The 17,689-nt window shown below is 35.2% G+C and overlaps 1 pseudogene; it reads left to right on the forward strand.

The window, feature by feature from the left end:
• The first annotated feature begins 580 nt into the window (after window positions 1–580).
• Window positions 581–1,032, forward strand: LOC123583438 (annotated as a pseudogene).
• Window positions 1,033–17,689: the final 16,657 nt, after the last annotated feature.

Genomic DNA, 17,689 nt, shown 5'->3' on the forward strand with positions numbered 1-17,689 from the left:
AATACAAAAACAAATGCTTAGGCATGTCAAATATTAACAAAATCACTCAAATCATTTATAGAGTATCCTCTCCTACCACTAAATGTGATTTTTATGACTAGGTCTTTTATTATATTATGGTGCAACTACAGTTGACATTTTGTAGGAAACTGGCTCTATAAAAATTGATTTAATATCCCCTCAGAGCTTTAAGTTAAATCTCATGAGTTGTAACTTCTTTTTATTTAAAAATACTTTATCACTGAACTACTTGGAAATTGTACAGCAAAGGGTTAGATCAGTAGTTCTGGGTTGCCTAAACCCTGCACATTCTAAACTTCTTCAAGAATGGCTTTTTAAATTCTTTTTTTAAATATAATTTATTGTCAAGTTAGCCAACATACAGTATATACAGTGTGCTCTTGGCTTTGGGAGTAGATTCCCATGATTCATTGGTTACATATGACACCCAGTGCTCATCCCAACAAGTGCCCTCCTCAATACCCATCACCCATTTTCCCCTCCCCGGCCCGCCCTCCCCACCCATCCCCTCCATCAACCCTCAGTTTGTTCTCTGTATTTAAGAGTCTCTTAGAGGCAACTGAAGCCTTTGACAGTACAGCTGCAAGATTCGAAGATGCTGCCCAAGGGAAAAAGCAGTTCCAGGAAAGGGGGGGAAGGGGGAGCAGCCTCTGGGAGTGACAGTTCTGAGAAGAAGGCTCAGGGTCCCAAAGATGGTGGCAATGCAATAAAGGTCAGACACATTCTGTGTGAAAAACATGGGAAAATCATGCAAGCCATGGAAAAGTTGAAGTCTGAAATGAGATTCAGTGAAGTGGCCACACAGTATAGTAGAGATAAAGCCAGGCAAGGGGGTGACTTGGGTTGGATGACCAGAAGTACCAAGGTGGGACCATTTCAAGAAGCAGCATTTGCCTAGCCTGTAAGTGGGCTGGATAAGCCTGTGTTTATAGACCTTTTGGTTAAGACAAAATTTGGATATCATATTATTATGGTTAAAGGGAGAAAATAAAATTGTATGGAAGACTGAAATAAAAAAAGAGTCTCTTATGGTTTTCTTTCCTGTCTGAAACTATTTTTTCCCCTTCACTTCTCTCATGGTCTTCTGTTAAGTTTCTCATATTCCACACTTGAGTGAAAACATATGATATCTGTCTTTCTCTGACTTATTTCACTTAGCATAATACCCTCCAGTTCCATCTATGTTGTTGCAACTGGCAAGATTTCATTTTTTCTCATTGCCAAGTGGTAGGAATGGCTTTTTAAATTTCGTTTAATTAATTTATTTTTTTTATTTTTTAGAGAGAGAAAGCACAAGTTGAGAAAGGGGCAGAGAGAGAGAGAGAGAGAGAGAGAGAGAGAGAGAATCTTAAGCAGGCTCTACTCTCAGGATGGAGCCTGATGCCAGGCTCAATCTCATGACCCTAATATCATGACCTGAACCAAAATCAAGAGTTGGGCACTTAACCAAATGAGCCACCCAGGCGGGCACAGGAATGGCTTTGACCAGCTCCTGAGAGATAATCTCTGAACCCATGGGATGCCTTGGTTGATAAGAATATCTTTTATGGTACAGCCACAGTGGAAAGTAGATGGAGGTTTCTCAAAAATTAAATTAAAAATAGAAATACCATATGATCTAATAGTCACACTGCTGGCTATTTACCTAAAGAAAATGAAAACACTATTCAAAGAGATATATGCACCCCTATGTTTATTGCTATACTATTTATAATAGCCAAGATATAGAAGCAACCCAAATATTCATGTATAGATAAATGGATAAAGAAAATGTGATATATAAATATATATGTGATATATGTGATATATATGGGGAGCAGACAGTGCTCTGTGTCCATGTGCCACACTGATCTCTAGACCTACCTGCTGTCTTTATCAAGAGTATCCATGGAGGCCTATGGAAGGAAGCTTGTCAGTGACCTCAGATTTTTCCTGTTTGAAGTTCCCATGGAAACTAAACAAATTGACAGTTTACTTTCAGCATCTAAAATATCTTAAATTTTTAAGCTGTCCCTACCTGCTTCTATGATTACCTTGTTTTCCTTCAACAATCTTCTAAAAATGAAAGAAACAGTTCAAGTCCTGTCTCACTTCTGCGGGGACTATCATCCTTTGGAATTCAATTGACTAGGTTAATTTACCAACTCACAACTGACTCACTCAAGGAAAGTTATGGATTTGTAGATTATGCAGTTTTCTCACATTGCTAGGGTTAGGGCAACACTCCTTTGTACATTTTTACATCATAATTGGAATTGAAATTCTATTATATAAAAGCATTATTTTACAAAGGCTTTATTTGATTTTAGTAAGTGACTTTTGAAAATTTCATGGCAGAATATATATTATAAAATTCATGTTTTTCTGTTGGAAAGTTCTGTAAGTTTTAATTATTTTTAGCGTTTATTTATTTTTGAGAGAGAGGAGAGAGAGAATCCAAAGCAGGCTCCAGACTCTGAGCTGTCAACACAGAGCCAAACGTGGGGCTCAAACTTATGAACAGTGAGATCATGACCCGAGCTGAAGTCAGATGCTTAATTGACTGAGCCACGTAGGCGCCCCAGAAAATTCTGTAAGTTTTAAAAATATATAAAGTTGCACAACTACCTACATGAACAAAATATAGAACAGTTCAATTACCCCCTCAAAATCTCCCTCATGCCCATTTGTGACAAATCCTTCCATTTTCTCTCAACCTTTAGCAAGTATTTATCCAACTATTATCTTTAGATTTTTGTTTTTTACAAAATGCTCTATGATGATATCATATAGAATATGGCCTTTTGAATCCATTTTCACTTAACATAATGCTCTGAAAAGTAATCCATCATATTTCTATGTGCTAATTAATCATTCATATGAACCTATTGTAAATTGTATCATTTGTCTTCCTACTCATGAAAGGTAAGCATTCTTTATATGATCTGAGATAAGCTCTTTAACAAATGTCGCTAGAAAATATTTAAAAAGTTGAAAATAGAACTACCCTACTGTTAGGAGATAGGGATGTGGCTGTCTCTGCACCTCAAATTAACTTCTGTGTATAATGTGAGAAAGAACCTAGGATCATTTTATCATGATAGATAACCAGTGGCCCCAAAAGTATTTGTTTAAAATATCTTCTCTTTCAAATTGGGTTTACTTTTTGCACCTTTATCAAAAATCCAATGAGTATTGGGGGAAAGAAGGAAGTGGGGAATTTCTATTCAATAGGTATAAAGTTTCAGTTTTGTAAGATAAATGATTTCTAGAGATCTGCTATACAGCACTATACCTATAGTTAGCAATTCTATATTGTACACTTAAGATTTCATTACAAAGGTAGATCTTATTAAATGTTATCACAATAAAAAAGGTAGATGAGTGGGTCACCTGGGTGGCTCAGTCAGTTGTGTCTGACTCTTGACTTCGATTCAAGTCATGATCTCATGGTTCCTGAGTTCAAGCTCCATTTCGGGCTCTGTGGTGACCGTGTGCAGCCTGCTTCAGATCCTCAGTTTCCCTCTCTCTCTCTTCCCCTTCCCTGCTCATGTGCATGCTCTCTCTCTCTCTCAATATATATATATATATATATATATATATATCAATATATATATATATATATATATTGATATATATATATATACATATATATAAAGGAACACTTAAAAAAAGTCAAAAGAGTAAAATTGTGGCTCTATTCTGGAGTGTTCCATTAAGCTATGGAACCATTGATTAGTGCCACACTACTTAATTACAGTAACTTTATAGTAGGTATTGTAAGTGCTTTTTAAAAGATATTTATTTTAAGAGAACTCTGAGTATTCTAGATCCCCTGCATTTCCATCCAAAAAAAGAAGTCTCTGTCTTAGTAATTGACTAGAAAACTGAAAATTTGTTTATGATACAAGGCAGATAAGCAAATTACATGGGATCACCAGATGTTACCAAAAGTTATTTTTGAGGGAATATGTTCATGTAAGAAACTAAAATAAAAGATTCTGACAGAGAATAATGTCAACATTTCCCTAAGCAACTAGCCCAGATAAGCAGGATTGACTCTTTTTCACATTCCAACTTATAGATGTTAGTTTTTCTGTTGTTTTTAAGCATAACTTCAAATAATTTGATTTTTTTCTCTCATAATTAGCATTTACTAAGTTAAACAGCTTATAAAACTATTTTTGTCCCTCTGCATTGTCATAAATTTTAATTATTTTGGTGGCAGAAGATAGAAAATGCAAAAGTGGGCCACGACCACTTCATTTTATGCACATTATAATTGAAGCAGTTTCAGAGTTGTTTTTTCTATCCAGTTGAAAACTGTGGCCTTTGATTTTGCCCCGAAATACAGGAATCATATTTATGTCCATAAACTGAGATCACATGGTCTATGAAAAAACAAACTAATACGCACATGAAATACACGGGGCTTATTTGTAGGCTCGTTACCCATCTCCCTTATGATGAGGTTAAAGCTTAGTTTACAGACTGTTCAGAGAAACTGCAAATAGATGAGCTTTTCAGAAATGGCCAGCAAACAGCCTTGTTCTGTAAATGTACCTCAGTGCCCCCAATTCCTTAGCTTCATCTGTTCTCACATTTGGGAGATAAATGAGTCATATGATGGCATTGGAAGATTTTCTGAAAGTATTTATTTGGACATTTATTTTGAGATACCTCCAACTAATGTATTGTGTGAACGAATCTAAAAGTTTAGCATCATGAGCTGGCAGGAAATTTACCCTGTCCAGCACTTAGGGCACCTATTTAGCCTGGGTGGTAAACACTTATTATCACTGTTACATTTGGGGTAATCAATGCTTAGTTATAGCTTAATTAAATTTCTCAGAAACCTAAGATGGGTAGGTAATAACCTGAGCACTGAGTTTGCTCTAACTCTGGAAAAATTGCTCATAAACATCACAGCATACTTCCCTTACTTGTGTAAAAATAACGTAACTTGCAGGGTCCTAGATTAATATGCCTTGACTTTCAGGAAGTGGCACATTCTTAAGGGGGTTGCAAGATATAACAGATTAAAGAAAAATGAAACTTTTTCAGCAGAGAACCACAAGAAGAAGTTTTTGAATTAATAATCATGGCCGAGGAAGATGGGGCTTCTATTGAGACAACCATAAAATTGTGAATATATTTTTATCAGTTAGAAGAAATTCTTAATTTCACAGAAATTGGTAATTATATATCTATAATAACAGACGTGTAAGATCTGGAAATTTATTTAAAAAGTCAATAATATTTCTGAATTGAAGAATTTCACATTCCTCATTTTTGTTATCAACAAATTTAAAGCTATCTACTACAAAAGAAAGTAACCAAGGAAAACAAAAAAAGATAAAATTACCTTTGTGTATCAGGGTTCTCCACAGAAACATCACACTGTGTTACCTTTAGATAGATTCTCATATGGCAATAAGGTATCCAAAATAAAGGGAAATGGAACAATTTAATACAATCCCTTTTCCACGTCCACTGGTTCTATTTTTCATTTTATCATATAGTACACTTAGTGTGTTGAATTAAATGTTAGATGTCAAATAAATATGACATGAAGTCCTATATAGTCTTACCAATTAAGTTTTACACTTGTTTTAACAATCCTCTCTGGATTCCAGAAGCACCATATGCAATAATGAGATATTTTGCTTTTATACATTTTTAAAGTAATTCCAAATCCTGCTAAGCTTTGAATAGGACCCAGAACAAGGATTATCCCTATTGTCTTTTTTTTTTTTCCCAGTCAAGATTTTTTTTAAGTAAATAGTTGTAAATTGTAACATTAAGTATTAGCAAAATGACTCTGTCACAGTATGATGTATGTGAGGATTCTGGAGTCACAGAGTGTGGAAGTGCTATAGTTAAGGATCTAGGACTCAGTGCCAGAAAGGGACTATGCTCAGTAGTTACAGCAATAGTTACCCTATGCTAACCAGACTGTTTATGTATCAAATTTTGGGCTGCAACTTTTTTTTCTTTGCTTCTGGTCTAGTTGGTATCCCCAAGTTTAATTTACCAAATATTCATTTTTTTTTTAATTTTTTTTTAATGTTTTATTCATTTTTGAGACAGAGAGAGACAGAGCATGAACGGGGGAGGGGCAGAGAGAGAGGGAGACACAGAATTGGAAGCAGGCTCCAGGCTCTGAGCCATCAGCCCAGAGCCCGACGCGGGGCTCAAACTCACGGACCGCGAGATCGTGACCTGGCTGAAGTCGGACGCTTAACCGACTGCGCCACCCAGGCGCCCCTCAAATATTCATTTTTGATTAAATTAGAGTCCTGATTGCAAGTATCAGAGCTTCTTTTAAGAAATGTATATATTAATACCCTCTGCTTTCTAGTTAAGACCATCTTACCCACAAATGTGGTATACAGCACCAAATAATATATAAATGAGAAAAATATAAATGAAAAAAAAATGGGCAAAGTACCACCATATAAGTGAGAAAAAGTGGGCAAAGTACTCACCTGCCTATAAAATGACAAACAAAAAGTTCTCAAAGCCTGAGAGTGTATAAAGAAATTGTGTAAAGTCCTATGTGTAATACAATATTTCCCAAGGAATCCATATTCTTTAAAAATTTTTCAGGCAGTGAAAGAGTGGGAAATTTTCTGCATGCTCAATAGCTAGGACAGTCAATACTCTTTTGGAGTTACTACCAGGGGAAAAAAAAGGTAATGATTGCAATTTGACAGAGAATAAAGCTGATGAATAAGCCAATTTCAAAACCTCTCAGGCTAGTGGTAAATCTCCTGATCTAAATTAAATGGTATAAGTTCCACACTGCCAGACAGAACAATATTATAACTCCTATTTATTTTTATAACACATTTCACTTAGATTTTTACAGGATAATATAAAAAATTTTAAATATGTGAATTATTTTATTGATACAAAAAGATCACATATTTTCAATAAAAATGTCAAAATCCTGTTCTAAATTACATTCCGTATATTTTATTTTCTAAACATGGATATTGATGCTCATATTTTTAAAGAACAAACAAGAATAAACTGGTACATCTTAATGACTACATCCTCTTTGTATATTTCTTAGCTCATTGCTGTGATACTAAGTAAGTGAAAATTTAAAAAGGAGCAAATAATTAAAACTCACTGGAGGGAGCTTGAAAGTACATTACTTAACTCCTCATGAAACCCTTAGAAATGTCTAATATTAAAAAAGAAAAAAATGAACGAAAGAGGTGATTTGTAAAATAGCACTTCTGTTTCCCCCTTTGATCTGAACATGCTATGTAAGTATATCACATTCTGCAAGAAGTTATACTTTTGATGACAAACCATTGTATTAGAGTTCTCCAGAAAAACAGAACCAGCAGATATATTATAAGGAATTTGGATGCCTGGTGGTATAATTCTAGACTGAGTCCAAAGGCCTGAGAACCAGGAGAATGATGGTATAAGTTCAGGAGAAGACCAATATCCAGCTCAAACAGTCAGACAAAGATAACTTCTCCCTTTCATCACCTTCTTGTTCTTTTCAGGTCCTCTAAGGTTGAATGATGCCCACACACATTAGGAAAAGCCATCTGTTTTCCTCAGTCTACCAATCCAAATGCAAATCTCATCCAGAGATATCCTCACAGACATACCCAGAAACGATATTTAACTCAAATATCTGGCACCTCTTCCTCCTTCCCTCCCTCCCTCCCTTCCTCCCTTCCTTCCTTCCTTTTTTTCTTTCTCTCTTTCTCTGTTTCTTTCTTTCTCTTTTTGTCTTTCTTTCTCTTTCTTTCTTTCTTTCTTTCTTTCTTTCTTTCTTTCTTTCTTTCTCTTTCTTTCTTTCTTGTCTTTTTTTCTCTTTCTCTCTGCCTTTCTCTGTTTCTTTCTTTCTTTCTTTCTCTTTCTTTCTTTCTTTCTTCTTTCCTCTCTTTTTTTCTCTCTCTCCCTTTCTCTGTTTCCTTCTTTCCTTCCTTCCTTCCTTCTTTCCTTTCCTTTTTTCTTTCTTTCTATTTTTTTTTAGGTTTATTTATTTTGAGAGAGACAGAGACAGCAAGTGAGCAGGGGAGGGGCAGTGAGAGAGAGGGAAAGAGAGGAAATCCCAAGCAGGCTGATCTGACAGCAACCTGGGGCTTGAACTCACAAAACTGTGAGATCATGACCTGAGTGGAAACCAAGAGTATTGACGCTTTACCCACTGAGCCACTTAGGCTCCTTTCTTTCTTTCTCTTTCTTTCTTTCTCTTTTTCTTTCTTTCTTTCTTTCTTTCTTTCTTTCTTTCTTTCTTTTCTTCCTTTCTTTCTTCTTTCGTCTCTTTTTTTCTCTCTCTCCCTTTCTCTGTTTTCTTCCTTCCCTCCTTCCTTTTCTTTCTTTCTTTCTTTCTTTCTTTCTTTCTTTCTTTCTTTCTTCTTTGCTCTCTTTTTTTCTCTCTCTCCCTTTCTCTGTTTCCTTCTTTCCTTCCTTCTTTCCCTCCTTCCTTCCTTCCTTCCTTCCTTCCCTCCTTCTTTCCTTTCCTTTTTTCTTTCTTTCTATTGTTTTTTTAGATTTCTTTATTTTGAGAGAGACAGAGACAGCAAGTGAGCAGGGGAGGGGCAGTGAGAGAGAGGGAAAGAGAGGGAATCCCAAGAAGGCTCTGAGTTAACAGCAACCTGGGGCTTGAACTCACGAAACTGTGAGATCATGACCTGAGTGGAAACCAAGAGTCTTGACGCTTAATCCACTGAGACACTCAGGCTCCTTTCTTTCTTTCTTTTTCTTCTTTCTTTCTTTTTTCTTTCTTTCTTTCTTTCTTTCTTTCTTTCTTTCTTTCTTTCTTTCTTTCTCTTTCCTTCTTTCTCTCCTTCCCTTCCTCTTTCTTTCTTTCTTTCTTTCTTTCTTTCTTTCCCTCTTTCTTTTCTTCTTTCTCTCTTTCCTCCCTTCCTCCCTACCTGCCTTTGTTCTTCCCTTCTTCTTTTCTTTCTTTTCCTGCCAAAGCAACAAATAATCATCATTAACATCAGAATGTACAAAGATACTGATAGGTGGATATGATTAGTTGTTGTCTTTCTTAAGACTCCTAGAAATATACTTTAGTTACAATTGTCTTTGAATTCACAGAGTAAATTTGGTTAGAATTTGAGGTACCCAAATTATAAGCTTATTTCTTCTTAATACTGCAAAGTGGTCCATGCTCATCTTTTGTATTTCCTGCTGTAATCCTCCAGTCAGCCATTTCCCTAAGGAGCCCTGTTTCCCTTTATAGTATATTGTCTTTATATATATATAGCATATTGTTTTTATATATATAGTGTACTGCCTTCATATATAATGCTATAACGGAAATATAAAGTATTATATATGTATATATAATATGTATATTACACACACACACACATATTCCCTTTATTGTATATTGTTTCTGGGGTGTCATTTCTTTTAGGCCCTCTCTACTGAGAAAGCAAAAAATATATGCTGTTTTTACTAACCATGTATGTACAAATATCTATAAATATTCCTGCACAGAAACATCTATATCCTTATTAATCTAAACATGAGTTCATATGGATGTCTCCAATTCTCATTCATTACCACATGGATCATTCTAAATTTCCTCAACTTGCTTATCTCTACATTCTTAATCCCACAGTGACAACTGAGGCTTCAGCTATCTGCCATCGTTTTACTTAATTGGTTCATTTTCATATAAATATTTAGCACTGTAAGCATTGTTAATTCATACTCTCTTAACTATTTTATCAACTAGTATGTAGTGCTTATATGCAGTTCCTTACAGACTCCACTCATCTCCAGAGTTACTTTGGTCCCTACCTCTCCCTCTGTGACCCTCAGTGAGATTTTTTTCATGCATTTACAATACTACTAGATTCTCTTGTATCTTGCCTCAGGGATTCCAGGATGACATTTTGTATGTTTCATGTATTAAGATACATTGTTTAAATTTCTATGGGTTTTTGACAAGTGCGTACTGTCTTTTATCCACTATTATGGTATTCTATAAAATAAATTTGCTGCACTAAAAAACTCCTGCATTTCACTTATTCAACCCTCACCACAAATTCTACCAACCACTAACCATTTTAAGTGTCTCAATAATTGTGTCTGGTCTGAAATGTTACAAGTTGGGATTGTGCAGTATAAACCCCTTCACTGGCTTCTTTCACTTATAAATATGCATTTAAGTTTCCTTCATGCCATTTTATTGCTTTATAGCTCATTTATTTTTATTTTTGAATAATATTCCATGGTACAGATGTACTACAGCCTGTTTATCCATTTGCTTTTTGAGCAATATCTTGGTGGCTTTTAGTTTGCTGATCATAAATAAAGCTACTATAAATAATACCATGCAGGTTTCTGTGTGACTGCAAGTTTTCAACCAGTTGGATTAATATCTAAGACTACAACTGATGGATCCAACAGTAGAACTGTTCAGCTTGTAAGGCACTGACAAACTGTCTTCCAAATGCATACATCATTTTGCATTCCCACAAGCAATAAATGAGAGTTCCTGTTGCTCTGCATTCTCACCAGCATTTGGCATGTTCGCCATTCCAATTACTGTGCAGCGATGCCTCATTGTTGTTTGAATTTGCGATGCCATGATGACAAATGACAATAAGCATCATTCATGTTTATTTACCCCCTGCCTGTGTTCTTCGGTGAGAAATCTGTTAAGATATGTTAATTAGTAAGTGGTGAATTTCAGTAGTGTCAATTCTCTGTGTTCTTCTTTAGTGTTGTATTGATTCCTTTGGATCTTTTCTCTTGAATGTAAAACTTAAATCAGTTTTTCAATAAACACAAAATACCTTCCTGGGATTTTCTCTGAGGTTGTGTTTAATCTACAGATCAAGTTGGGAAGAATTTGTATTTTCACAATATTGAGATTTCTAATCCATAATCATGAATAACTACTCATATTTTTGGATGTTGTTGTGTTTCTTGTGTCAGAGTTTTATACTTTTATACACATAGAATCTGTATATATTTTGTTAGATTTATACCTAGAAATTTCATTTGTAGTACTACTGTAAATAGTGTTACATGTTTTATTTTTTAAGTTTATTGATTTTTTAGAGAGAAAACATGAACAGGGGAGGGGCAGAGCAAGAGGGAGACAGAGGATCCAAAGCACTGACATCAGCAAGCCTGATGTGGGGCTTGAACTTATGAACCATGAATTCTCTTCCTCTTCCTCTTTCTTTTCCTTCCTTTCTTTCTTTCTTTCTTTCTTTCTTTCTTTCTTTCTTTCTTTCTTTCTTTCTCCCCTTCCTTCTTTCCTTCCTTCCTTCCTTCCTCATGAGATCATGACCAGAGCCCAAGTCTGACGCTCTCCTACTGAGCCACTCAGGTGCCCCTGTGTGTGTAATTTAAAACCCTAATAGCTAATTGCTGATTTCTAATATATAGAAAAACAGCAACAACAAACTTAACCAATAATAGAAAAAAAAAGCATCCAGACTTATGAGTTGAGTAGAGTTTGAGGAGATTGAGAGCTTGGACATCAGAGGTCAACTGATGGGTTACCAAATTCCCATTTTATGATATTTAAAATCAAGTGAGACATTCCAATGAGAGCATAGACTATCTTCATTGCTATCGTCTAAATGTATGTGTCCCCCCAAATTCATATATTGGTGTGTCAGTATTAGGAAGCAGGGCCTGTGTATGGTGATGAGGTTTCCAGAACAGAGCCCCTATGAAATGGATTAGTGTCCTTTTACAAGAGGCTCCAGAGAGCTTGCTTGCCCCTTTCACCATGTGAGGACACAGACAGCAGAAAAAAAATAAAAATAAAAAAGCAAATGAAAATGTGTGCTTTATTCCTCTAATAAAATTCTAAATAATAATATCACCACCACCCCCCAGTGTAAGTATATGACACATCCATATAAACCATAAGATGGATACAGATTTTTTCTCACTCTCGTGTGGCATTGGAATAGCATAATGCTTTCTCATGTGGACAAGAGCACCATGGAAATAAGGGGAAAAAAGTTTTCTTAAAAAAAAGTGATCTTTGCAGCAATGAGGAATCAAGGAGCTATTACCAAAAGAAATGATAGGTGGATGGAATACAGTTAAAAATCACCTTTTGGTTTGTCAATGCATCAGCCTCTCAGAATTTTATGCAACATCAGACAAAATGGAGATAGGGCAATTGTTGACTGCAAATTTTCGTCTTTTTAGAATATGCATTAAAGTGTTTCCTATTGCACTTTACTATTGTGTCTAGAAGGGAACCTGTTCTTAGAAAATCTTTAGCATAAAGCATGCTGATTTTTGCTTTGTCTAGAAGGCAAGTACAATGAAAATTGTAAAATCACAGTCTACCTCAAAATAAAACTGATTCTATGGCACATTTCAAAACAATCAACTGACTTTCTAAGGCGCTCATTTTTTTTAAACTAGTCAGCAAAGACAATATTAACATGGTTGCAACTACACAGATGGATCTAAAATTGAAATATTCTTACTAAAGTGTTCTTTAAGATGTTTATAACAAGTAGCATCCTTTTGCATTTAAAACAGTGTAAGTCTGGGATGTTTATTCTGTTCATGTCACCATGATATCTTTCTTTTTTTTTTTTTCAAAATTATATACACTAAGAAAATTGTATTCAAAATAAGATATAAATTTCACTTTGCAACTGTCTTTAAATGTACCCTTGAGTATGTGAGCCACAATATATTGCCACATTTGTCAAGGTTCACAGAACACGAATTATTTAAATAACCCTTGGTTTCAAAATATGCAGTAAAGATAAATAAGTAATCTTACCACAGGCAACATTTTCATACTTCTCCCACTGTCTGACAGCTGGACCTCTTTAATATCCCAAACCATAACTGATTGGCTAATGCCACCTGTTCAGCACAAATTCAAATGCCATTCATTTGTATAAAATAAACAAGCACATAAAGAAAGCATGCTTTTTGTAGAAAATATAAAATATATACTCTATTGAGAAATAGGACAAAGAATGAAAGAATGCACTAGAAGGGAAAGCGATGTGATTTTGTAAAACATATTGTATGGTATATCCACTGCAACATTAAACCATTATGATAATTTTCTTCTCTGAATACACTCTAGTTTGACAACTAAAGGTTTTGAAGATTTGCTAGATCTGTCTTTTGCCAGGTGTGCTATATTTTAAGATATTTACCCTCTCAAATATGCATTTCTGCGTCAGTAAAATAATGCTTATTTCAGGTTTCTTGCAAATATCAAATAAAAAATTAATAAAAACTGATTAATTAAGTACTTGGGATACTTCAATAAGTGTTAACTATTGAAAATATAAGTCTTGTAAAATTAAATACACTGAAAACTTTGATACATGAAAATAAGTTACTCACCACACCGCACACATATATTTTCATTAACATGCATATTTCTGATTTTCCTTGAAGAGCTTAATGAATCTTATTAACAACTAGTATCACTATAAATACTGTTCGTATTAAAATATTTTTTCCAAATTGCTATGACTACTGCATTATTCCGATTTAGTGGTATAAAGCAGTGACCATTCTATTATGCTCTTGGACTCTGTGGTTTGGGAGTTTGGACAGGATACTGCTGAACAACTGTTACTTGGAATGTATGATACTGTTTCAGTTAGATGTCATCTGGGACTACAATAACCTAAAGTAGACTGGATAATCATAATGGGTTGCTCACATGGCTTTCTGTCGGCTGGAAATTCAGCTCATGCCATCGACTACAGCACTAATACATGGCATTTCCAGGATGAGGGTCACAGGATTCATGGATTTTCCCAGCGTGAATGTGCAAAGAAAACCCGGTTGAAGCCACGTGGTCTTTTGCTTCCTAATCTTGAAAAACATAAAGTGTTACTTTCATTATACTATAGTCAGAAGTATGCCCATATTCAAGAGAAAGGGACACAGATAGGCACTTCTTGATGGAATAAACTTACTTACAAGCCAAGTTTACATTGCAAAAGAACATGTTGGGTGCAAAATAGAAATGAAGAAGTTCTGTTTTGGGGATCATTTTTCTGGGAAATTTGTGTTTAATTCTGTTCTCTAATACGTTTGGAGAAGAAAGGAAGTTCCTGATGAGACAGGCCTGTGTTTATTCACTTATCTGTGTCTGTGATTAGATGAGTAAGTACATATAACTAAAGAATGAAGCATTAGAGATTTTATGAGACCACAGTTGTCACAAGAGAACAGATCTAGAAGAACATTTTTGAAATTGTTTTATCAGTATTATTATATTAGTAAATAAAGAAAATATAAGAGGAATGTTAAGAAACATGTATCTGTAGAAATGTTCCATTTTTCAAAACAAGAGAAAGGAAACACCAAGGAATAATGTTTAGAACAATTAAGTCAAAAAAAAAGAAGAAAAAGAAAAATTAAGTGAAGTAACAACAATTAAAAAAACACTAAAATGTGGAACATGAACATATTTTTAATGCTTATGTAAATTAAAAGGAAAAACTGAAAATTTCAAACAAATTTATGGTGAATTGCTTCTTTTACTTAATCTTCATATTTTGAGAGCACTTTAACTACTATGAAAATCTACCATAGTTTTTCACAAACAGTTCTTGTAAGGGTATTTTATTCTAAGAGTTTAAAAAAATATAAGTATTGTTTTAAACTACAAAATGTTCCTACTAGTTAGTGAAGGAATGTCATAAATGGTCATAATAAACAGGTATTTTCACTGTATTTTATCTCCTTAAAAAAAAACTTAATAAATACTGTTTTGGGGCACCTGGGTGGCTCAGTCTGTTGGGCATCTGACTTTGGCTCTGGTCATGATCACACAGTATGTGGGTTCAAGCCCCATGTCGGGCTCTGTGCTGACAGTTCAGAGCCTGGAGCCTGCTTTGGGTTCTGTGTCTTCCTCACTCTCTCTGCCCCTCCCCCCACTCACACTCTGTCTCTCAAAAATAAATAAATATTTTAAGAAACTTTAAAAAAATACAGTTTTATATGTGTTTGTACAGTATATATGTGTGTCTACAAAGCCTCATCCTAAAATGTTAAGGGTACATGCAATTTGTAATTCAGAATGTTTTTGGATTTTAGAATTAAAGTAATAATTATAGGGGCGCCTGGGTGGCGCAGTCGGTTAAGCGTCCGACTTCAGCCAGGTCACGATCTCGCGGTCCGGGAGTTCGAGCCCCGCGTCAGGCTCTGGGCTGATGGCTCAGAGCCTGGAGCCTGTTTCCGATTCTGTGTCTCCCTCTCTCTCTGCCCCTCCCCCGTTCATGCTCTGTCTCTCTCTGTCCCAAAAATATATAAACGTTGAAAAAAAAATTAAAGTAATAATTATATTTATTTTACATTGTCTGATACCATTTCAGAATTTAGGATTTCTCCCTTCCATCAACTGTTTCTTCAAGAAGTGTGTGAATATTCATATGTGGGATATAAATACATTAAGTCAAATAAGACTTTCTAACTAATCAGTAATAAATTCCAAATATTTTGTCAGAAGTCTTTTGTTGTCAGATTTTTAGATGAGAGACTTTGGGTCTAAATGTAGGCTGTAGTCTGTCTCTACGTCTCTCTCAATATAGATAGATAGTCAGGTAGGCATACACATATACATACACATACATACATATTAAGATACACACACATACATAAGATTTTTTGCTTCTTTTACCATTCACACTTAAGTTATCCTTGAATTATTAATACAATACATAGAAAATATGGACAAAGGAAAATAAAATGACAAATGTCCCTATTTTAGAAATAACTAAGAAAATTAATAATTAGTGATGTTAATTCTAGGCAAATTTGAGTTTTGCTTCTATTGATAACAGGTACACCAGATTATTATGAGTCTCGTTGAGTTCTGATCCTATCTAATTTGGTCAGTTTAAGCAAATAACTAAACTCTCTTGGTTTCTCTACAATGAGATTCTTAGATTCCAAAAGGAAAATGTTGAGTATATGGCCTCTGTTTTCTTTTGGTCTAAAATTGTCTAACAGAGTTATCGTCACTACTTTTTCAGAATATATTTTACCCTGACCATGTTTAATAAAATATCCACTTCCAAATGAAAACAAATTTGAAATCAGACAGGGAGATGTTAATTAGAAAGACTACTGCAATAGGGAAAATGATCCAAAGTTAAATCAGCAAAATGCCTCAAAATCAAACAGAAAGAGGCATTTCATTTTTATCAAGGGATAGGTAGTAAGTAAGGGAAAATTGAGTAAATTAGTTGAAATAATCATCAGGTTCTGGTAAGAAAAGTGTCTTCCTATGGTCAGCCTAATCTCAGGATAAGCCAGCCCCCCCACTCCCCGGGCAGGGTAGGATCCTCCCCTTCTGAGGATCAGAGGAGGGTTCCAGGAAAGGAAGCCCAAAGGCATGAAGGAAGGAAAAACAAAACACTTCAGTGAATGGATTCCGGGTTTTGCAGGTGGAGAAATGCTTGGACTGACTTGGAGTGCTTTCAAGTGCTTGCGCAGACTTGATGGCAAATGGAGTTCAGGAGCCAATAGGAAGGAGAGAAGCCTGTGTAAAGTTTGGTCAACACAAAGCAAAGGGTTACAAATGGGCAATTGTGAGCACTTGGTATCCACCCATCCTTCGCGGAGGTTTGCATCCTTCTCTGGGTTTTTCAGACCTAAGTTTGATTTAACTTTTAAACCTGTGATTCCTTCCCTCAGTGGGATGCTTAAAAATATAAATATTGCCATATCCACGACATACGTGTCATTTTACTGTGATGAAAATATTTCAATATGTGCAACCCATGCTCTTGTCTAACATTCCATTACAAATCCACTTTAAATCACTTCACTAACCAGTTCAGTTTAAATAAAATATTTAATCCAATGATATGTAATTTTTTGATGGCTTTGTAAAAGCCATTTCTTTACATGGCTTTTTCTAAACATTTCTAAACAGTTCTTTAAATGTTTATTTATTTGAGAGACAGAGAAAGTATGAGCAGGGGATGGGCAGAGAGAGAGGGAGAGAGAGAATCCCAAACAGGCTCCACACTCAGCATAGAGCCCTATGCAGGGCTCGACTCCACCAATAGTGAGATCATGACCTGAGTTGAAATCAAGAATTGGAAACTTAACCAACTGAGCCACCCAGGCACCCAGCCATCTGCCATATTTTGAGAGGAGAGGACCATGTGGTGAGGACCTATAGATGGTTTCTAGTGGCTGAGAGAGGTCATCAGGTGACAGCATAAAAATGGTGATTTCATTCGTACAACCTCAAAAAAATTAATTCCTCCAAGATCCTGAGTGAGCCTTGAAGCAGAATCTTCTCTACTGAAGTTTCTGGATGAGATGACCACCTGGCAGACAATCTGATTTTAGCCCTGTGAGATAGGAAACTTGATCTACAGAAACTGTGAGTTAAGAAATTTGTTATTTGAAGCTGCTACATTTGGACAGTTTTTAAAGCATCAACAGTAAGTAATAAGGCACATATCAAAAGTCATGCAAATATGTTTAGTTTATTATTAAACAGCATTTAAAACATATGTATCATTGCCTTCCTTCTTAAATGAATTCAAAATGAAAGTCAGAAAAATCTGATAATTTAGGTTTTACATCTATTGTGTGGAAGCCATAAAAATGGTTCCCACAATATCATAATACTTCACAACTTTGTAAAAGATATAGATATTAGATATGGATATGGAAATTAAGGATGTATCACAACAAAGCACACCAGGAGACA

Source organism: Leopardus geoffroyi, chromosome B1 (assembly GCF_018350155.1).
Source record: "Leopardus geoffroyi isolate Oge1 chromosome B1, O.geoffroyi_Oge1_pat1.0, whole genome shotgun sequence".
NCBI lineage: Eukaryota > Metazoa > Chordata > Mammalia > Carnivora > Felidae > Leopardus > Leopardus geoffroyi.